The sequence below is a fragment of the Narcine bancroftii genome, chromosome 9 (genome assembly GCF_036971445.1).
Source record: "Narcine bancroftii isolate sNarBan1 chromosome 9, sNarBan1.hap1, whole genome shotgun sequence".
Lineage (NCBI taxonomy): Eukaryota > Metazoa > Chordata > Chondrichthyes > Torpediniformes > Narcinidae > Narcine > Narcine bancroftii.
This window is the reverse complement of record NC_091477.1, coordinates 11,610,886-11,635,315: the sequence shown is the minus strand read 5'-3', so window position 1 is coordinate 11,635,315 and position 24,430 is coordinate 11,610,886. Positions and strand designations below refer to the sequence as shown.

At 41.2% G+C, this 24,430-nt stretch overlaps 1 protein-coding gene across 1 annotated transcript in view; it reads left to right on the top strand.

The window, feature by feature from the left end:
* The first annotated feature begins 1,943 nt into the window (after positions 1–1,943).
* LOC138743197 (protocadherin Fat 1-like) overlaps positions 1,944–24,430 on the top strand; it is a 134,331-nt gene continuing 111,844 nt past the window's right edge. The window contains exon 1 of the mRNA XM_069898149.1: positions 1,944–2,176. The gene's annotated coding sequence lies outside the window, so the exon portion shown is untranslated. The remainder of the gene's footprint in view (positions 2,177–24,430) is intronic.

Genomic DNA, 24,430 nt, shown 5'->3' with positions numbered 1-24,430 from the left:
AGATTCCCTCTATCACCATTGCTACACAAGAGGACTTCATTTCACATTCTTCAATTATCTAGCACCTTCCCTTTGGCCAACGATCATGAACAATGCCCCAACAATCTCTTGCCTCCCTTCCCATAGAAAGCTGGGGTATATCTTGTCTGGCCTTGGGGGCTTAACAATCTTAATGTTTTTAAGAAGATCCAGCGCTTTCTCTGTCCTAATCTCAGCATGGTCCAAGGCACAAGCTTCTTCTACTGGGAATCTGGGAAAGTGAGAGAGTGATAATTTGTTTTCTTACTTTTCTGTTCAGATGCAGCGTCACCGACCTGTTAAACCTATTTCTCTTTCCACAGCCCTTGAAGACCTGCTAAGTGTTTTCAGCATTTTCTGTTAAAATTCTCCAAAAAATGCTAATCATCTTCACTTGTAATTAGTCAATGTATTGTGATATGCATAATCAAACCATTGCAGGAATAAGTATCACAGAGTAGCTAATCAGATAACAGATTTTGTTGTCCAACAGTATTGTAAATCTGTAATATTTAAACATATCTGTTTAAATAATTGGTTATTCCATGCTTTCATGTGATGAATCAGTGTTACAACTGTGAACTCCTAAGCCAAACTCCTTCCAAAATCATTATTGCTGTAGAAATATTAGATGTATTTGCTTTTAGAAATCCGTTGAGAACAACTCTTGAAGACACATTGTGTTTGTAGAAAAGAACAATTGGAAGTTTTGGCTTAGTAAGAAAGATAAAGGAACATAGAAGAGAATAGACAGAGATTTTCTTTTATTTGTGAGATGTTTTAGGTGAAGGGGGAAGGGCAGTATTTTTGCACAGAGAGTGGTGGCTTGGTGGAACGAGCTGCCAGATGAAGCAGTGAAGGCACATACAATTAGATTTAAGAGTATATAAATAGAGAAGGTTTACAAGGACACGGGCCAAACTCAGGCCAAAGTGACAAGCACACGTAGGCAACTTGATCAGTATGGTTGAGATGGGCTGAATGCCCTGCGTCCATGTTACATGACTCTACATTTCCTATAGGAATAAGAAAGAGGTATAGGTCCACAAGACTTGCACCACCAGGTTCAGGAACAGCTGGCTACCCCTCCACCATCAGACTCCTCAACGACAAACTCAATCAGAGACTCATTTAAGGACTCTAACTTTTTTGATTTTTTTTCCCCTCTCTGTATTGCACAGTTTACATTTATTTATTTATATGTGTACACTGTGTACTGTTTTTTCCCCCCACTACCAATAAGTGGTAATTCTGCCCAGCTCACAGGAAAAAGAATCTCAGGGTTGTATGTATGTGCTCTGACAATCAATCTGAAGTCATTTCAAGTTTTCACCTTTCTCGCATCTTCTCACAACATGGGCAGTTGCTGCAGTGCAATTCCGCTCAGATTTTGCTCACTGCACAAGAAAATAATCCTTCCTTTCTGTGCCTGCGAATTCTGTGAATGGTCTGAAACTCTTCAAGAACTGGAGCATCCAGGTCCGGTCTCAAACTTCCATGGTCTCCGACAAGATCTTTGACACTATTCCCCAGAAACACTCATGGACAGATCAAAGATGGGCACAGAGAATCAATCTCAGGACTTCCCCCAAACCATGAGAGGTTAGCAGGGACATAAAATCCTTTTTTTTTTAATTTCTTGACCTGGATGTTGTCCTGATATTCAGTTAGATCTTTGCTGACCTGTACATTAACTGCAGCTAGAAATCTAGTTCCATCGTCAGTTTAATCCCCACTCGGTTTACATTTAGAAAAGACGCGAGTAGGTGTGACCCTCGCTGTAATAATGCGATCAAAAGCAGTTTCTCCAATAATCATCCTATATCGCTAATAGAAAGAGAAACTCGTCGCTTAACTTGTTTGATTTTTAAAAGGTGATTCGTCCACCGAATCATTGCTCTGGAATGAGTTGACCCCCTCCCCTCCCCTCCAGCTTTGACGGGAGGCACCAGGTGGCCTGTCTCGAAGTCACCTCTTTCCCATGACAGCCGGGCGCTCAGGCGGCTCTGGAGAATGCACGGAGAACGATCGTGCACCCCGAGGAGCGGGTGATTCGAACCGTGCGCCCACTTGAAGGACAAGATCGACCGAGAGGCTGAGATCGAAAGCCCAGAAGCCGGGCTCTTGGTGGAATAAGGCTGGAGAAACTTCCAAACAGGTAAGCGTTCCTTCCCCCTTCCAAAGTTGCTGAACGCGTCCCTGGCTCCTTGCTCGGGTCCCGCCGTGCGGTAAAGTGCTCCAGAGTTGTGAATCGGCAGAAATACTTTTCAAGTCAATCGGCTCCTCATCAAAACCTTCCAGCAAGTTTGTTTAACCATGAGAGTGCTAGTTTTTTTGGTGGCAACTCTTCAGTGTAATGGATTCGTTTAAAATAAAAGTTCACTGAACTGGGAAAAGTAAAGAAACTTTTTGAATGAATTGTTTAATTCGCGACCACTTTGTGAAATATAAATTGCACCCGCTGATGGGGAATTGAAGGAAAGTCCTGGGGGGGGGGGGATACGAGCGGATCTTCGGTCCGCTCCTGCCTTTCGGAGTCAGATTAAAGTTTCAGAAGCAAATCCCTCTCGCCGATTCAACGTGTTAAGGATGAGAAAGAAGCCTGATTTTGGACTGGGGGAATAGAGTGTGAGGTGTGGTTCAGTTGGAAGCCTCTGAGCCAGGACTTTTGTGGTTCCTTGGGGGGGGGGGGGGGGGGGACTTTGAACTGCAGAGACTTCGCTGACCCCCCCCACCCCCCCCACTCAGGTCCCTTCTTTCCGATAAGACGGTGTTCATGCGTAGAGCCGGATCTTTGAACGAAGAGCATTTATTCCCTGTTGGCCATCAATTAAAGAAAAAAAATTGACGATCGTGTAGTTTTCACAGAGCTCTTTCTGGGAGGATTTTGCGAGAATTTCTTGCTACATGCAAAGGCTCTGTTGAGACATCCTTCGGTTGCACATGTTCCTATATCAATGCCAGTGTTTCTCTCCCCCCCACCCCCACCACTTTAATCAAACTGCCTAATTTGCTTTTTTAAATGAAAAATAAATCTGTTTGAAATTTAAAATAACAGAAAATTGCATGAAAACACACAGCAGCATCTGTGGAAAGGGAAATAAGGGGAATACTTCAGCTCTGAGCCAATCTGAGAGGGATCTCAGACCTGAAATATTACTGTTTCCCTTTTGGCAGTGAGTGCAACCTGTTGAGTGTTATTTGACTCATTCCAATGTTCGAGCAGCTCCCAAACCACAACAGCCCAGGTATCCAGAAATAAATGCTGAATTAAAATACAATTAGATGGCAGAGAAACCTCAAATTTACTCATAAGCTGTCTTGGATTCTTTATATTTATAGTAACATTACAATCACACAAGATAAAACATTTCTGCCTTTCCGGAATCTACAGTCCGCTGAAACGTCAAATATTGAGCCGAGCTTGCAACAACTTTAACTCCTCTTTCTTCTTGTGTTTACTCATTTAATGCCCTCAACCATTTGTCGTCATCATGGCTCTCCCTCATAGTCGAGGATGATAGCCTCCATTCCGTCGATCCACAGAGTCAAGATGCCTGTGCGTGCAGTTGTTTAATGTGTACTTAATGTTGCTCTCCAAGAAGCACATAATACTTCACAAATCAACAAAACCAATTCCATTGTCTTAAAAACCAAGATGATCAGAGCTGATGGATTTGTTGGAGCCTTCGTCTGCCTTCACAGCCATTAAGTTCAAAATAATTTTGCCCTCCTGTTCCACTGTTGAGGTCTTGGTTGGATTGTCCTTTGTCAGGGACCTCACTCTTGACCTTACTGCCATGGGTGGTCCTACCTGGAGCATAGTTCCAGGCGGCATCACTCTCAGGATCACAAGACCACGGGACCACTCAAGCTTCTCCACCATGACAAGGTGACAATCCATAGAGAAGCCTCGATCATTAACCTAACCATGAACAACCAAAATTAATGTAGGATAACACAATGAACAAAATTAAGGTGTAAAATTAAAAGAATTGTCCCGTGAGCTCAGAGGAAATCAGAAGAGGACTAATAATTGTCATTTTTGTTGCATGTGTATGAATCTGAATCATTCCTTGGATGTAATGAGTTTTAAAACCTGATTGACATGATAAACTGTGTTATAAGTTCAATTTTATTGTCACCTGTACCAAGATGCAGTGATACAGTTTGTTTTGCAAGCAGACCTATTGAATGTAGTTCATGTAGGACAGAGATAACAGAAAGAGAGATCAGAGAGGCAGCATCACTTTACGGTTTCATTCATTCAGGGACATTTTTGAGAAATGTGCGCTCCAATGGAATATGAGCAAAATAATTCAGTTTGGGTCCCAATGAAGTTGGAAAGTCAACAGACAAATGAATATCTTTGTCAAGTCTGTGGCAAAAAAATGTTGGTGCTGTTCTGATCTGAACCAGACCATTGCCCATACTTAATTACTCTTATGAGAAAGATAATGATTTTGACCGTAATTCCATTGGAAAAAGCTGCAAGTCTGAAGTTTTTCTCTTGTTGGCGAGGAGTAATCAAAAGGACCTGATAAGTGAGGTAGTTGGTGATGGAAACATATTGAAACCACAGGTTGTGTACATGTACTTGTGTTCTTCGCCAGGCTGTGCCTGGTAAATGGTGGCCAAGCACTTCCTTGCAGCCACAATGGAGGACAATACTCAAGAACAAACACCAAGGATTGCATCTGACATTGAGAATGCAATTTGTGACTCTTGCTGCCTTGAAAGCATTCATTGTGGGCAAATCTACAAATAAATGGGAAAAGGACCGCAACAAAAATGGGAAAGTTAACAGGGCTGAGATCTCACAAGTATTGAATAGTGCTCTTTGGTTACAAAGTTCACCAGCAATCATTTTGAATGTTTGCTCCAATTCCAAGGATAAACATAACAAATAGAAGCTCTTGGAGTGTCTTGTTTCACACTTCAAAAGGACTCACTGAAAGTTTTTTTGCAATTTCCTTGTCTCCATCTAAGTACACTGAATTCCAAATTGTGTCATGGTGTGAAATGGTTGCTTAACTTTTACACTTGTGTCTGTTGTGATTAAGAAGTTTGGTTCATGAGATGCAAGCAGCCTTAAGGGAAAAAAATTCCTGTTTGGAAAATAGTTTGTTCAGAACTTTAAAATGCACATAACATTAATTGCTAATGGTAGCTAATTTTGAAATGTTCTACATTTTGGGATCCTGAAAGCTCAATTAAAAACACAGATATGTTGGAGGTCTCACAGCGTCCATAGGAGATAAAGATATGTAACCAAAGTTTCGGGCCTGAGCCACAGCGTCTGCAATTTTTTTTGTATTTCAGTTGTGATAGAAAACTCACAAGTTGAGCACCAATCATGACACAGAATTTAAAAAGAGTAAAAACGCAATGGTGGAGGAACTCAGCAGGCCAAACCATGTCCTTTATATAGCAAAGAAAATTAAAGTTTTGGGCTTGATCCCTTCATCACGGTATGATATCCTGATGAAGGGCTCAAGGCCAAAATGTTGCTTATGTATCTTTATCTTTGCAATGCCAAGTGTGCCGTTTGACATGCTGTGTTTCTCCAGCATCATGTTTTTACTGCAACCACGGTGCCTGAAGACTTTGTGTTTTACTTATGTTACAGAATTGTTGGTTTGCTTTCTTTTCACATCTCATTTTTTTTCTGAGGTCCTGAGAATAAAGCTGAAGACAAAGATAGTCCTGATGTAAATCCAAAAGTGTATTCGAGTGGTAGGTTAGTTAATTGATGTATTTGGGCGGCAAGGTCTTGTGGGCCAGAAGGGCCTGTATCTCTAAATTTAAAAAAAATTAAATGATGTGACATAGTTTGTGAGTTCTATCAACTGGATTTGGACTGCCCTCCGGATATTATTTCTTTTTATTTTGGTCGAACTTTGAAAGTAAAGGTCAGGTCAGTACGATGATGATTGTCTCCTCTCTGCATGACAGTTCCTCGACTGTGAGCTGTCCCCACAGTTACTGAAGGGATAAGATTGCAGCTTTAATAGTCATAGTTGTAAAATTAGTTACAGGAAAAGTAATGTGGAAGCAGTCAATATTCCAAGGGGTCTGAACACATTGTGCAGATCAGGATAGCCACTGAATTTAAGTCAGCATTAAACAATAGATTACCACATGTGGTAATCTGCAACAGCAATTGTCAAAGCATTTCCTTCTTTGGCTTGGCTTCGCGGACGAAGATTTATGGAGGGGGTAAAAGTCCACGTCAGCTGCAGGCTCGTTTGTGGCTGACAAGTCCGATGCGGGACAGGCAGACACGGTTGCAGCGGCTGCAGGGGAATATTGGTGGGTTGGGGTTGGGTGTTGGGTTTTTCCTCCTTTGTCTTTTGTCAGTGTGGTGGGCTCTGCGGTCTTCTTCAAAGGAGGTTGCTGCCCGCCGAACTGTGAGGCGCCAAGATGCACGGTTTGAGGCGATATCAGCCCACTGGCGGTGGTCAATGTGGCAGGCACCAAGAGATTTCTTTAGGCAGTCCTTGTACCTTTTCTTTGGTGCACCTCTGTCACAGTGGCCAGTGGAGAGCTCGCCATATAACACAATCTTGGGAAGGCGATAGTCCTCCATTCTGGAGATGTGACCCATCCAGCGCAGCTGGATCTTCAGCAGCGTGGACTCGATGCTGTCGACCTCTGCCATCTCGAGTACTTCGACGTTAGGGATGAAAGCGCTCCAATGGATGTTGAGGATGGAGCGGAGACAACGCTGGTGGAAGCGTTCTAGGAGCCGTAGGTGGTGCCAGTAGAGGACCCATGATTCGGAGCCGAACAGGAGTGTGGGTATGACAACGACTCTGTATACGCTTATCTTTGTGAGGTTTTTCAGTTGGTTGTTTTTCCAGACTCTTTTGTGTAGTCTTCCAAAGGCGCTATTTGCCTAGGCGAGTCTGTTGTCTATCTCGTTGTCGATCCTTGCATCTGATGAAATGGTGCAGCCGAGATAGGTAAACTGGTTGACCGTTTTGAGTTTTGTGTGCCCGATGGAGATGTGGTGGGGGCTGGTAGTCATGGTGGGGAGCTGGCTGATGGAGGACCTCAGTTTTCTTCAGGCTGACTTCCAGGCCAAACATTTTGGCAGTTTCCGCAAAGCAGGACGTCAAGCGCTGAAGAGCTGGCTCTGAATGGGCAACTAAAGCGGCATCGTCTGCAAAGAGTAGTTCACGGACAAGTTTCTCTTGTGTCTTGGTGTGAGCTTGCATACATGACGTATAAACCTCATCAAGTACTGTGATATATCTTGCAGAAGTTGATTACGTTCAAACAAATATCGTGCACTCCTGCTATGTCAGCATGACAAGACAAAGGAGAAGATTGTGGATTTCAGGAAGATTGGGGAAGACCACCCTCTACTAAATATCTCAGTAGGGTGGGAGTAGAGAGCACCAAGTTCTTCGGTGTCCTCTTGATCTATCTTGAACCCCTTTTACACTTTGATCCCACTAAATCGGCTGCTCAGTGTCCCAGGATAGGAATGGTGTTTTTGCTGTTCGCACTTGACCACTCTTAATTGAGACAAGGCACGCATTCACACTTGCAAGGAGGCATCCCTGGGGTGAGGACTGTTCTTCCTTCTACCGGTGATGTCATGATGCATCGAATGATGGTGGTCCTGCTCTAAATCCTGATCAATGTATTATGATCTTATATTTGAACAAAATTAATCATGCCTAATTATAGCATAATTAAGCTTTATGTACAGCAGAGTATGAGCCCTTCAGCCCCTGTTGTTGTGGTGCTGACCTGTATAAACCTTTCTAAGGGACCATGGGAAAGTGCAAGCAATAAAGAGCAATAGCAGACTATTTTTAAACAGCGTGGGAAAGTTGGTAGCACTATCATGTACAATTTATAAATAGCATGGGTAAAAACGATGGTGGCCCTGCCCTCCCAGAATTCTGTGTAGCAGAGAAAAGGCTGTATTCATGGCTGCATGCACAGACAATTTATGGAGGGCTTTCTCTGCTGCACGGCATTCTGGGAAGTCAGGTCCTCCATCAATTTTTCCCATGGTCTTTATAAATTGTGCGCTATAACACTATCAACTTTCCCATGCTGTTTACAAATTGCTATTTATTTCCTCTCTCTGCTGCTCCGACTTTCCCATGGCAAAGTTTATACCTTCATTTTAATCTTTTCTTCCTTCACATTACTGCCCTCACGTAAAAACTTGGCTCATTTCTATCCTAGAATGCAATTGCCCATTCTACACTTGCCTGATTGAAATGCCGGTGTCTGCCGATGCCAAGGATTGTACTAGGGGCCGACGGCGTCAATTCCCTTCACGCCGGCATTGAGAAGATTTTTCTTTCAAAGTAGACCCTTTTTAGGCCGATTGGCCATTAATTCCTGGGACCACTTGCAAGTGCGAAAGGGGCTTTGGACACACAACATCTCTTTATTTGCCAGGAAGGTGCAACAGCGACTGCACTTTCTGAGAAGGCTGAGGTGGGCAAGGCTACTGGCCACCATTCTACAGGAGCTCTATCAAGTGCTTCCAGGCTGGCTGCATCACAGTATGGTACAGTTGCTTCCGAGAAATGGATCGGAGGTCCATCGATGTGATTTACCAGTATCGTTGCTTAAAGAAGGTTTGAAAAGTCGGAGAGGATTCGTACCACTCCACATGAAGCATCTTCCAGTTAGGATAGAGATACAGGAGTATCAGAGCCAAAATCACCAGGCTGAGAAACAGCTTCTTCCCATGCGCAATCAGACTGCTGAATAACTGGTGAACTGCTCATATAAACCTTCCGTGACTCTACTATTTATTTAGCAATAATATTTATTTTAATATTTGTATGCGTATAAATATATATATATATATATATAGTGCACATGTATCATTTGTCTGTATTTGTGTTTGCAATGTTTTCCACCGAGGACCCGAGAAGTTTTTTTTTGTCAGGTTGAACATTTACAATTGGATAACAAATCAATGTAAACTTTAATTTTTATCACAACATGAACAGCTGCAACTTTTGCCATCAGTGAGATAGACATTGCCTTTGGTCACCAATGCTAAGGGGCATTGTGTCATTGGCTATCTTGTCATTCTTCTCCATTCAGTTTGTATTGCACTATCAGTAACCACCAAGACTAGGCTGAGGGAACAATCGGCTTTAATAAACAGAAGAACGGATCCAGGTATAGGAATGGCAGGAAGGAAGAGGTGGTTCGACCTTTAGGGCCGAAGTCCATGGGGGAGGAGTCATAGGGTATGAGTCATCAGTGGGCGGGCCAATTCCATATATACAGTAACCAACAATAACTATGTACAATGGAGGAAACATCACCACACAGTTCAAAGAAATTGATATCTGGGTGAGGGCAAATGAGAAGCTGCCATTTCCCAAGCTGCCAGATGATCCACAGATAAATTCCTACTTCCTGAACTCAATCTCCACCCCACTTTCAAAATCCCATCTCTCCAGTCAATCTTTCAGATGCACCTGATTGATTTACATTTGGAACTTTTTAATATTCTGCTTTAAAATGCAATATGTAATTATGATTAACAGAATTATGAATTATTTTGTGCATTTGTCTTTGGATGGAATTTGGAAAATTGTGCGAGGAATAAATCCAGATCTGATGGGCAAAAATAAAAGTGTCCAATCCTCTTTGCTCCATATTTATTTTTATTAAAGAAAAGTGGTTTGCAAAGTTGATATGATCCATGCATTGACATTGCTGTATGATAGAATTAGGTTGTCAGCTGAAAACAAGGAATTTGCCTGAATGCACGCATTCATACAAATTATAATAGATGGAACAAATCTTTCCTGGTTTCAGTTACATCTCCCCCTCCCAATCCCCACCTCTCCCCTTCTCCTATCTTATGTCTCCTCCCTCTCTCTTTTTTTCTCTCTCTCTTTATTTCCCTTTTCCTCTGTCTCCTCCAATTTTGCATTGGACACAATCTTCATCCCTACATTAATGGAGCACCAGAAGTTGATGAACTGTTTAGTGAATAGGCAGATGAGTGCCTTTAAAAAGCAAGTGGAGTGGGACTCGGGTCACAGACATTTGGGACTGTTACTGAAAGATGGAACTCAAGAGAGCTGGGAGTGTCGGGAGGCAGCTTGAGGTGAGTGCCTTTAAAAAGTGAATGGGGAGGAAGTTAATGGCTAAACAGATTAGTGGGAGGATTAATTAAGATAAGGGGCAGTGACGTATAAAAAGAGGGGTAGCTCAAGAGGAGTGGCCAGTGTCTGGGTGGCTCAGGGTAGAAGTGAGCAGAGGCTGAGGACAGGCTTGATTCCAGTAAGGTAAGATCTTTGAATTTAAATTAGGAAGAGTTAATGGAGACAGCAACCAGGGCAGTGGGAATGCTCAAATTGCAGGAAGTGGGAAATCTGGAACAGTACAATTGTCCCTGATGACTGCTCCTGCAAGAGGTGCATCCAACGGCAGCTCTTCAGAGACTGTATTAGGGAAATGGAGCTGGAGCTGGAGCTGGATGAATTCCTGATCATTCAAGAGGCAGAGGCAGTGATAGAGAGGAGCTTCAGGGAGACAGTCACCCCTAAAGGTCAGGAGATAGGTAACTGGGTGACCGTTAGGAGAGGGAAGGGGAATAGGAAGACAGTGCAGAACACCCCTGTGGCTGTTTCCCCCATCAACAGATATACTGTTTTGGATACTGTTGGGGGGACTGTCTACCAGGGACAAGCCGTGGTGGTCACATCTTGGGTGCAGAGGCTGGCCCCTCAACTCTGAAGGGAAGGGTGGAGAAGAGGAGAGCTATAGTAATTGGAGACTCGTTGGTTAGGAGACCAAATAGGATGTATTGTGTTGCCACCCAGATGCCAGGATCAGGGACGTCTTTTTTAAAAACTTTATTTAGTACTTTTTCAGTAAAAATAAACAGACTTTTATAGAATATGTAGTCTAATAATAAAACAGTAAAACAAACCCATCACCTCCCCCTCCCACAACAGTTCCCTAAAGGGAAGCATTAAAAATAAACAAAAACATTCAGTAATTCACAATATATGGTGTCCATATCTTAACAAAAAAAACATAATCATTATGTAAATTATATGTTATTTTATGATACACGACTTCAACTCATGATGCCATCAAACTACATTTAACTCCGCTTCATCTTTCCAAGACATAGCGATACATTTAGGATCAACTGTCAATGTTAGACGAATAAACGCTGTCTGAAACGTATCCAGCACCAAGTCCACTAACGGAGTAAAATAACCCAACAAAAAAATTTTTGGATCTAAAGGAAATTGAATTTTAAACAAATTTTGAAGAAAATTCCTAATTTGAAACCAGAAAGGATGAACTTTATCACAAAACCACAGACTGTACAAATGTTCCAACACATAATCCACACCTAAAACACAAATCTGAATGATTAAATCCATATTTTTTTTCAATTTTTCAGGGTTAAATATAACTGATGCAAAAAATTATAATTAACCATATTATATCTTACATTAATTAATTTAGTCAACCCGTCATAACACATATTTTCCCAATCTACCTGACTAATCTTACAACTTAAGTCATGCTCCCATTTAATCCTAGATGTATCTAAATGTTTTTTAAACCATTGTATCTTGTAATAATGCATACATTTCTGATATAAAACCTTTATCTGAAAAATATGAAACCAAAAATACAAATTTAGTTAACTAAACTAAATTGATAATAAACAAACAGAGAATTCTCTAAAATCCCAAATTTCTCTTTAAGCTGATTAAATGATAAACATTTACCTTTTTCAAACCAATCCTGCAATCTTTTTATTCCTTTAATCCACCAATCTTCTGAAACTATTATTCAATGAAAAAGGAATTAATTAATTTTGATATATTGGGGTTTGAACTGATAAACTATCTTTTGATCCTATTAATAAATTCCTTTTAGTCCAAATTTCTAATAAATGTTTCAAAATTGGTTCATTATATTTCTGTAGTAAGACAGTATTCCATTTAAATACAAACTGATGGGGACAAGGTTCCAATATCACAGCCAATTCCACCCTAGCCCATCTAGGAGGGTTCAAAATATCTAACAAGATTAATAAATCTTATTTGACCTGCTTCATAATAATTTAAAAAATTTGGTAATTGCAAACCTCCCAAAGTATCTGCCAGATCAATTTATGGATTGTTACTCTTGCTAATTTTCCTTTCCATAAAATTCTCAAACTACTTTATTTAAATCTTGAAAAAAGGATTTCGTAAAAGAACAAGGAATCGATTGAAACAAATATTGAATTTGCGGAAAAATATTCATCTTTATACTATTTACTCGACCTATTAAACTTAAAGGTAAATCTTTCCATTTAATCAAATCGCTTTAATCTTTCTCATTAACGGTACATAATTTAAATGAAACAATGATTGAAAATTTAATCATTATCCCTAAGTTCTTAATTTTATCAGTCCATCGAAATTTACTAATTTGTCTAGATTGATCGTAATTCCCTTCAGAAATTAGTAGTATTTCACTTTTATGCCAATTCACTTTATTTCCAGATAATTTACCATATAATTCTAAACAATTTTGCAAATAAATTAAAGATTGATCTGGATTAGTTAAATATATTAAAACATCATCAGCAAATAAATTAATCTTATATTCATCCTGTCCCATCCTTACCTGAATTATTCTCATTCTGCCTGATAGCCTGAGCTAACAGTTCAATGACCAACGCAAATAGGGCTGGCGACAAAGGATAACCTTGATGAGTTGAATGCGTTACTTTAAAAAAGGAAGAAGTTTGACCATTTGTCGCCACCCTTGCTACAGTGGATTGGAAAATGGCAAATGTAGTCCCCTTGTTTAAAAAAGGTAATATGCGAGAATCTGGGGAATTATAGACCAGCAAGTCTTACATCAGTGGTATGCAAACTAATGGAGAGGATTCTTAAGGATAGAATCTATGAGCATTTGGAGAAGTACAGTCTACTCAAGGATAATCAGCATGGCTTTGAGAAGGAAAGCTCATACCTCACAAGTCTAAATGAGTTTTTTGAAGAGGTAACAAAAGAATTAAGATGTGGTCTACATTGATTTTAGTAATGCATTTGACAAGGTCCACCATGAGCAATTCATCCAGAAAATCATGAGGGATCAATGGAACCTTGACCGTGTGGATAAAAAATTGGCTTGCAGGAAAGAAAGCAGAGAGTAATAGTGGAAGGAAAGTATTCTGCCTGGAAGTCAGTGACTAGTGGAGTGCTGCGAGGATCTGTTCTCTGACCCCTGTTCATTGTCATTTTTATAAATGACCTGGATGAAGAGGCAGAAGGATGGATCAGTAAGTTTGCAGATGACACTAAGGTTGGAGGAGTCGTGGAGGGAGCAGAAGTTTGTTGAAGATTACAAGACGATATAGACAGGATGCAGAGATGGGTGGCATAGTGGCAGATGGAGTTTAATCTGGATAAGTGGGAGGTGATGCATTTTGGAGGGACAAACCAGAAGGCTGAGTACAGGGTTAATGGTCAGTTATTTAGGTGTGTGGATGAACAGAGGGACCTCTGGGTTCAAATCCATACATCCCTCAAGATTGCTGCACAGGTTGAAAGGATAGATAAGAAGGCCTATGGGATACTGGGGTTCATTAATGGGGAGATTGAGTTCAGGAGTTGAGAGGTCATGTTGCAACTTAACAAATCTCTGGTAAGACCACTCTTCGAGAATTGAGTTCAGTTCTGGTCACCTCATTATAGGGAAGATGCAAAAGCTATGAAAAGGGTGCAGAGGAGATTTTCCAGGATGTTACATGGATTGGAAAACAAGTCTTTTGAGGCAAGGTTAGCAGAGGTGGGACTTTTGTCTTTGGAGCATGGAAGGATAGTATTCAATAGTAGGGTGGGTTTTACCTGTAATGTCCTGGACTGTGCCCCTCTTAGGACTCTGGTCATAGTTTATGGGCCTCCTTCCCTGTGTAGCAGTCAATTTTAGTTGGTTTCTTCCATATGTCTCTTACCGATTACATTAAAAATATGGAAAATTTTAAAGATTTCAGTCTGTGCCCTCCCCCCACCCCCAAACAGAGTTGTGTGGCCCCTGTTGAGAATGGCTGAATTAGACAAAGTTGAGGAAACGAAAGAGTGATGGGTTAAGAATTAACGTTTGACAGGGGGAGCTAAAATATTGTAGCCCAGAAAACTATGGATTGGGTTTTTTCACCAAAATTGTACATTATTGACACAAGCTCTATGTAGGCCAGGTGATTTCCTTCCAGGGAGTATGTCTTTCACTAGTATTGTTAATAGCACAATTAAAATTGGATGAGATCCACTGTCTCACTTGACTGACTTTACAAGCAGATCACGTAGGAAGTTGGAGAAACATTAAATGAACTTAGCATATTGAATTTAGCATGTTTAATCACGCTGCGCTAGTTTAAAATGTTTTGCCGCTGATTTTCGTTTCACACTGTCATCGTTGGACACAGATCAGCATCTGATGCCTCACATGTCAGTGTCCAACAATAATCAATTCAGCATTGATAGATTGATGGATCCCACTTTTCCATGGAAGCAATGTCCTGGAGAAATCTTTCACCATGTTCGTCACTGCCCCAAGATCAGCAGGGAAAAAGTCCAAGTGCGAATACAGAAAATGAATTTTCAGTGACATGTTGCACTTCATTGTTTTGGATGCTTGAAGCACGTTGTCAATTAGCTGGATGTATTTGGTGTTCTATAGTTGCCAAGAAAATTCTCAACATCTTTAAATGCTTTCCAAGCATGCCCAGCCTAAGTCAACATTTGTGTAGCACTTGCATCAAGTGCATGCCCAGGCATGCTTGGACTGATCAAAACAGCTTGCTTCAAAGGGCAATATTCTAGTAGACTTAAAATATGACAAGAAATCACAAAAATAGGTTATATCTAAAAACATGGTACATGTTAGGAAAATATTATGGTAATTTTTGTGATCATCAGCTGGATGCAAACTCTTCATTGCCCAATGTGATCTATGGTGAATGTACTTGAATATGGATATCAGATAAAGACTAAAGTGTTCCTCATGGCAAATCAGCCCATTTGGGTTTGCCATTGAACGAGGGTTACTTTGGCAAAGATCTCCGAGGGCTGTGAAACTAACCCAAAAATGAAATGACAAAGGGAGTGAAAGAGACAAAAGTCAAATAAAGAGGAAGGAAAATGAGATAAATTACAGAGGACATTTGTAGATTTGCTCCAAAAGTTTTCATTTCTGCCATACTCCTCAGAATACATCAAATGTAATAATTGCATCCCATTGCAGTGGTGTTATGTTTCAAATAATGTGTTCATTTAAAGAGTGCTCTGAATGCTTTGCTCTGTTCAAAGTGTTGCAAGGAAATCAGCAAAAAAAATCACATTGTGTCAAATGCAAATGATATTTGAAACAAAATCAAAGTTTCATTGAGTGAATCACTCTCAAGATGATAAAGTTTTTTGTCAACCTGGCTAGTAATTAAACTTTTAGTGAATTGACAAGCAACTCCTGTTGGATGAGCCTCTCCCTGGGTTTTAAACCTGATATGTATGTTTTCTGTGATTTAGCTGGCAGGCTACATAAGCATGTGCATACATGTCTCTAGCAACCAAAGAGTGCAGAGGGTGGAGCATTTTGCTGCACCGACTCAAACCACAGGAGTACCTCTCAGTAAAACAAAGTTAGTTTTTTCAAAAAAATCTCTGTCCCCAGCCAGAGTCTTGAAAGACATCAGTGATTTGAGTAAGCAAATGGGAGAGGAACTACTAATCAAGGTGACAAATTGAATGCAGGTACAAGATACAATAGGAGACATTAGGAAGACCCAGCAAAACTCATTTAGCTATGAAATGATGAACTTGTTAAAAAAGGCATATCAATGGACTGCAAAGAGAACACTTGCATAGATATCAGGCCTTGCATAATCTCAGGATGTTCCTAAATGCTTTACAGTTTTTTTTAACAGATTGCCTCTATTGTAATGCAGGGAAACAGCTAATATATGCATAAGATCCTGAAAGACAAGTAGTAAGATCTATTATTAATGAACGAGCAATTAATAGTAAGCAGGATGCTGTAGAAAAATCCATGACTCTTCTGTGGACAATGACACAGTATCTTTCATGTGTATCTGATTAGGTAAATTGGCCCTCAGGTTAAACTACAGCAGAACACTGCTATTTCTACTGCAGTAGTGCACTCGAGTGCAAGATGCAAGTTTTGTGAAAAAGAGGCAAGCATGTTACCACTGAGGTATGGTTAATAATGTTTGACTAACAGGAGATAGAGGGATCAACATTGCCACTATGGAATGCACATATCAACCAGGCTCATCAATCATCAATACCCACTCGACCCAGCACATTCTCTGATCTTGCTTTTGCCATCAGGAAAGAGATAAAGGTGCCACAAGACTCGCACCACCAGGTTCAGGAACAGCTGCTACCCCTTTAGCATTAGACTCCTCAACAACAACCTCAATCAGGGATTAATTTAAGGACTTTTTCTTGGGCACTTAATTGATTTTTTTTGTTTTGTCTTTATTGCAGTCAGTTTGTTTAGAGTTCTTTGTTTCTTTACATGTTTTACATTTGTTTTTTGCACTACCAATTCGTGGTAATTCTGCTGCACCCGCAGGAAAAAGGAATGTGAGTTGTATGCGATGTCACGTCTGTACTCTAATTCCAATGCTATCTACAAGTTTGCCGATGACACCACAGTTGTCGGCAGAATCACATACAGCAATGAGGAAGTGTAAAAGAGGGCGATAAATCAGTTCGTTGAATGGTGTAATGACAACAACCTTGTGCTCATTGTCAGCAAAACCAAGAAGATGATTGTGGCTTCAGGAGGAAGTCAGGGGAACACGACCCAGTCCTCATCGAGGGCTCAGTAGTGGAGAGTGTCAAGATCTATCTAAATTGACAGATAATCCAATAATGAGGCATAAATTGAGAATATGGGTATAATTTAGCTGTACATCATAGGTTTCCCTTCCCAGCCCTATTATAGATAATCATCTTTTTCAACCTTTGTTAGTCACAGGTTTTAAGAAGTGGGATAGATTAGGTATTAAAAGTTTTAAAGATCTTATTATTTGAGAAAAATTTGCTTCCTTTGAACAATTATCAATAGGCAATTTTTTTAAGATATTTTCAAATTAGGCATTTTGTTCAGTCCAAACTTTCTGATTTTCCTTGAATTTCTGAAACAACTATTCTTGATTAACTCTTTGATCGGCAGTTTTCCCATCTTGGATTAATATCAATTATTTACAATAATTTAATGGATTTAAGAACAGCTTCAATGACTGAGATTAAGAATGACTGGGAATGTGATTTGAATATATCATTTTCAGATGAAGACTGAGACACCACTCTTAATTAGATTAATGACCCCTCATTTTGTGCACGATTTTGTTATAATTTAAGGTGGTGCATAGAATACACATGTCCAAAGTTAAATTATCTCGTTTTTATTCTGATGTTGATCCACTATGTGATAAGTGTAAAATCTTTGAAGCATCATCGATTCATATGTTTTGGGAGTGCCCTAATTTAGAAAAATTTTGGAAAAATATTTTCCAAACTTTATTAGGTCACGAAATTCGGTGTTTTGTGGCAGCATCACAGTATAAACATTCATGTTATGAACCATCTTACAAAAATAATACATAAAAAATAATAGTAGTGCACGAAAAGAAAGGCAGTGTCTTTTATCTTTTATCTGCAGCTGCTGTGTACCAGAAAATTGTTCCCAAAATTCTGGAATGCACTGTGTAAAAGGTCCTGGAGGTAAAATATCAGAAAGATATTTAATCAGAAAGATATATAATATGGTGAACTGTGAATACTAATTAAACTGCTGCAAGAGAAACAAATTGAAAGAATTGCCAGAAGGTTTCTTGCTTTTTCCCATCTCTCTGGCCCAATTCCTTCTTCCCCTTTTTTTCCTCTTTCACCTTACCTGCCCACTTTACCTGCATATCACTCTCCCTTTTCATTCTCCAGTACTCCACACATTTCCCTTCCTCCTGGATGGAGAACATCTTCCTCAGCCCACTGCCTCTTCCTCCTAGCTTCTCACTCTTTTTGTTTCCATTTCTTTCCCCTCGTCTGTATTCACCTATCATCTGTGCTTTCCCCCCCCCGCCCCCCCACCACCACCAATGTTCCCTCTAATTTTTAGTAGTTAGGGTGCACAAAAATCTTGTGTTGTGCATATGTTTTTCCTGTGACAAAAGTATGCATGCATTGAATGTTTTTGCAAATGTAAACCTGAAAATTGTTTCAAGATCATTTTGGCGCAGCCAATCTCTCATGGCCAATAAAAAAATATTTTGCCATGTTTTAATATCATACAAGTATGATATTAATATAATTATTAATTACTACATTTTTTTAGGTAACTAACCTTTTGTGTTCACATTAATTTCCTTTGTGCACTGCAAAACGTGTGCATGCGCATATGTGGTCAGCTTAACAGCTTAGAGGGAACAGTGTCCCCCACCCTTTTATTTAGGTGTCCGCTGTTTCTTGCTATCCCTGATGAAGTGTTATGGCCTGAATCGTTTACCATCTTTTACCTTTAAATGATCTGCCTGATCCACTGATTTCCCTCCAGCATTTCACATGCTTCTAAAATGATGAGGGGTCTGGAGAGAGTGGATAATGAGAGAAAGTTTTCATTATTGCACAGACTCAAAGTCTAGTGGCCACAAGTATCCACTAAAGAGGAAAAGAAATAAGAGTGACATGTTGCCAACATGTTGCTGGAATTTTTATTGCACTGCCTGTAGATGAGATGGAGAGCCTCAAGGGAGAAATAGATAAATAAATGGTAATGAAATATTTATAAAGGTATGGAGAAGGGGATTGAACCAATTGCTTTGGTAGACAGTGAGCATGGATGTGATGGGCTAAATTACCTCCTTCTGTGCTGTGACTGTATACTATTACTATACATGGCATTGCACGATCTGATGGGAACCTTTTCTCTCGGTTTTATGCTGGAGATCAGTGGTGCAGACTGCTCGAGGAACTCGATGGGTCAAGCAGCAGAATTTGGGGGAGGGAATGCAATTGGTGACATTTAAGGTTAAGACTTGTCATCGAACCCTGCATGAGTCCAAAATCAGGGTCTCCACCAAAAACCACAACCTTTGCTTCCTCTCTTCCCCCCCCCACCCCCCCCCCCCTTCCCCCGCCCCCATCCCAGACAGCATCTTCAGTCTTTGTGTCTAATGATTTAGAGTAATCGGTTTTGGTATATTTGTTTAGACAATGAGTCACTCAAAATGGGAGAGTGCCCAAAATACACTCTTTGATGTCAATGCGTATGTAAATCTTTGTTGCAGCACATGTTTTAAGAAACTGTCAGTGGAACTCATTATCTAATCATAATAGATGAACAATGTTTTTTGTAATTGACACACCCAATCAAAATGACCTGAATTGGGGTAGGGAGCCATTTGTTATTCATTTGTCTTCGATTCCAGGATTGTTATTGAAGGAATGAAGAGCAAATTGGCCTAGGTTCGTGTACTTCCTCTTGATTGTTGTAGATCTTGGTTTCAATGTATTCCTGTGATGGTATTGGTTCCCTCTTTCTAGAAAAATATCTCATGGATATTTACTGAAGAAGAAAATTCAAATAAAAATGGTTTACTGACATAATCTGGTTGCAGTAAAAAACATAAAATGCTGGAGAAGCTTTGCAGGTTAAACAGTGTCCGTTATGTAGCAAAGGCAGAGATAGATATCCGATGTTTTGGGCTTGAGGCCCTCATGAAAGTATGAGAAAATGCGGGCAAGTGTCCAAACAAAAGAGTAGGGGGAGGGGGTAAAGAAGGGGGGGATGGTGGCAAAGCAGGAGATGATAGGTGGAGAAAGGAGGGAGGGGACAGCAGCAATGAGGGGGAGGGGGGGACATTTGGGCTGTGTAGGTGAAAGAACTGGAAGGACAGGAAAGGGGAGAGGGGAAAGAAAAGGTAAACAGGTTTAATGGAAAGCAGTAAAGTCAATCTCCATGCCAGATGTCTGGAGAGTGCCCAAAAGGAAAAATAAGGTGTTCTTCCTCCAATCTGCAGGTGGTCAGGGTGGGACAGTACATCGGGCCACGGACGGGACCTGTGAGGATGGAGTGTGACCCGGAATTGAAGTGGTTGGCCACTGGGAGCTCACTGTGGTTGTAAACAGAGCAGAAGTGCTGAGCGAAGCGATCTCCCAGTCTGTGACCGATGTAGAGAATGCCACAAAAGGAGCACCAGATGCAGTAAATAAGTCCACTGGATGTGCAAGTGAAGTTTCAGTTCGCATGAAAGGCCTTTTTGGAGCCCTGGACCGCGGTGAGGGAGGAGGTGTGGGTGCAAGTATTGTACCTCCTGTGGGCATAGGGGAGGTGCCAGGGGTGCAATGGATGGAGAGGAATGAGCACACAAGGGAATCACAGAGGGAGCGATCCCTATGGAAGGCCAAGAGAGGAGGAGAGGGAAAAATGTGTCTGGTCGTGGGATCCTGTAGTAAGTGTCTGAAATTCCAGCAGATAATGTGTTGTATGTGGAGGCTGGTGGGGTGGTAGGTGAGGGGGCAAGAAGGGGCCAGGGAAGATGAGCAGGAAATGGAGGAGATGTGGGTGTGGGCTCAGTTGATAGTGGTGGAGGGGAAGCCATGTTTGGGGAAGAAGGCAGACATTTCAGAAGCTCTGGACTGGAAGACCTCATCTTGGGATCAGATGTGGCAGGGACAGAGAAATTGAGAGAAGAGGATGGAATCTTTGCAGGGAGAAGGGTGTGAGGAAATGTGGTCCAGATAGTTGTGGGACTTGAAGGATTTGTGATATATGTCGGTGGAAAGCTTGTCTCCCATGATGCAGACAGAGAGATCCAGGAAGGGGAGAGTGTTATCAGAGATGGACCAGGTGAGTTTGAGATCAGAGTGGAAGTTGGATGCGAAGTGGATGAAACTGAGAAGCTCATTGTGGGTGCATGAGGCAGCCCCAATGTAGTCGTTGATATATCGACGGAAGAGTTGGGGGGGGGGGCATTGACTGTGGAAGCTTGCAGCATGGATTGCTCCATAAAGCCCACAAACAGGCAAGCATAGCTTGGACCCATGGCTATTCCTTTGATTTGGAGGAAGAGGGATGAGTTAAAGGAAAAGTTATTTAGAGTGAGGACTAGTTCTGCCAGGCAGAGGAGGGTGGTGGTTGAAAGTGACTGGTCGGGTCTTTGGTCCAGGAAGAATCAAAGTGCTTTCAGACCTTCTGTGTGGGGAATAGAAGTATAAAGGGATTGGGCATCCATTGTGAAAATGAGGTGGTCTGGAATCTGAAGTCTTTGAGGAGATGGAGGGTGTGTGAGGTTTAGGTGGGGAGGGATTGGAGCAGGGGAGAAAAGATAAGAGTCAAGGTAAGATGACACTAGTTCAGTGGGCCAACCCAGATGGTTGGGTTTGTGTATCTTGGGTAGGAAGTAGAAATGGCATTGTGGGGGTGGGAGAGAATGAGGTTGGTGGCTGTGGGAGGGAGAAGACCAGAGGTGATGAAGTTGGAGATGGTTTTGGAGACAGTGGCTTGATGTGTGGTGGTGGGATCCTGTGGGTGGAGTGGATAGGTGGAGGTGTCTGAGAGCTTTCTAGTTTATATTGCATACCCTTAATCTTACTATGCCAATGTTATACTTTGCCTCAATTATAGAAAAGTCATCTTATGTTTGTATACTCAGCTAAACACCCTGTATATGTAGGTTTGATGAGGAGAAACTGCTTTTCCCAGATAGTAGAGAACTATGGAATTTTCTGCCTGAGGAAGCAGTAGATGCTGCTTCGTAAATATCTTAAAGACAGTTAGTTAATTTATTGCAAAGTAGGAGCATAAAGGGATATGGGAAAAGCAGGTAGGTGAGGTAACCAGATCAGCCATGATCATATTGAATGGTGGAGCAGGCTTGACAGGTAGGATGGCCGACTCCTGCTCCTAATTCTTGTGTTCTTGTGTACTAACCAGCAACTTTGGTACATGCCCTTTCACCATCGTGGATCTCTGAGGAAAATCGTATGCATCACAGTACATGGCCCTGAACCGCAATGTTGTGAAAAGCACAAAACAACCTCCTGACTGGTTAGCCATAGACAGTCAAGGCTTGCAAAGATAAAGAATGCTCAATTTTAAAACATTTCTGTTCCTAACACTTGAGAACCTGACTTGAGTCACTAGTACAGTTGGTGAAAAGCAAGGCAGGTTTCAAGGAGTGTCTTAGCAAATAGACAGAGCAGGTTTAATCAAGTCATTCTAGAACTTGGGATGGGCAAGGAGCCAGACTGAAAGAGCAGAGTTTACAGAGAAACAAGTTCAGGGCCATGTACTGTGATGCATATGGTTTTCCTCAGAGGTCCACGTTGGTGAAAGGGCATGTACCAAAGTTGCAGGTTGGTACACAAGAACACAAGAAATAGGAGCAGGAGTCGGCCATCTGACCTGTCAAGCCTGCTCCACCATTCAATATGATCATGGCTGATCTGGTTACCTCACCTACCTGCTTTTTTTTATAATTGAGGCAAAGTATAACATTGGCATTAGTACAGTTGGTGAAAAGCAAGATAGGTTTCAAGGAGTGTCTTAGCAAATAGATGGAGCAGGTTTAATCAAGTCATTCCAGAACTTGGGATGAGCAAGGAGCCAGACTGAAAGAGCAGAGTTTACAGAGAAACAAAGGGGTGGCACAGTTGGCATTGGAGTTAGCGCAACACCTTTACAGCCCCAGCGATCAGGACCAGAGTCAGATTCCTATGCTGTCTATAAGGAGTTTGTACGATTTCCCCTTGTCTGAATGGGTTGTCCTCAGGGCTCTGGTTTCTTCCCACTGTTCAAAACGTACAAGGGTATAGGTTAATTGGGTGTAAATTGGGCAGCATGTACTCGTGAGCCGAAATGGCCTGTTACTGTGCTGTATATCTAAATTTTTTAAAACTGTATGACTTATGCAGGTTACCATGATAAAGAGGAAGCTGATGGGATCTCAAAATAGTTTCTACGTAACATCATTCAATAATATTGTGGGGGGGGGGAATATGTGGAACATATAAACAGATGTGTCAACAAACAAGATATACAGTCAAACCCCTGGTAACCAGCACTTACAGGGATAATTGGATGCCAGATAAGTGAATTTTCTGGTTTCTTGAGATCACGTGTTGTGTGGATTGATGAACTAATGATGGTGTATGCCAATTTTAATCTTTGATATTTTTTATCCATTTATTTTCCTCATTTTATTTTTGCTGGTTGCTTGAATTCTGGTTACCAGTGTTTTCTTGTTTTTATATAGTACAGATAGACCCTGACTTACAATGTTCTGACTTACGACATTTCAAAGTTACAATAATCGGAATGCTTCCGTCCAATCAGCGCATGCATATCGCTTCCCACTATCACCCCCCCCCCCCCCAAAACATCATAATTTTGGTGTTCCTCTTGTCGTGACTTCAAGGAAACATGCATTGACGGACCCATTGCTGCTTTTTTTAAAAAAAAGGTGATTTGGAATGCATGCACAGATTACCGTCGCTGGGGAAGGAGAGAGATTGAAGAGGGAGAGAGAGTGACAGCAATCTGCGCATGCGTTCTAAATCACTACCCATAGTTACCCGACGCTACACTTGATTGGACTGCACAGGCTGAGATGAGTTTTATTCTATTGAAGCAAGCTCTTACAACAGCTATAGATTTGGCGATTCCAAATTATAAACTACCTTTCTTTTTGGATGTTTCTGAAAAAGCACACACAATTGATGGTCTTTTTCAGAAAAAAGGGGGTGGAAGATGTGTGCTCGTGTATGTGAGTATCACACTAGACCCAACGGAAGATAGACACCCACCATGTACGAGACATGCAGCGGGAGTAGCAAAGATTTTACAAAAGGTGGCACACATAGTAATGGGACATGGCCTGATGGTATTAACAACACATAGCATTGTAGCATTTGTGAGCTCGACAGCATTTACAATGACTTCACTAAGGCAGACGAGACTAGAAAAGATCCTGAATGCTCCAAATGTTACATTTACCCATAAAGGCATTAACATGGCAGACAATATGGGAGAGGGAGAACCACACTGTTGTGAGAAGAGGGTAGTGAAGGATATTAAAATAAGATCTGACTTACAGGCTACACCCTTAAGAGAACCAGATGAAACCTTGTTTACAGACGCAACTTTCTACTTCTATACGTGAACGAAAACACATCTCTTAATGGTTCTGCCAGCGGCAAGCAAAAGAAAGCATTCGCTAAATCTATGCAAGAGAACCACTTGTGGTTGGGGGTTAAAGCAGTCATGGCAGTATATGGGTTTGGTACTGGAACTGTGGGTGTTCTCACAATACCATTGATGTGCCTTAAGTCATGGGCCATCCGATATTTGCCCGTGTCTT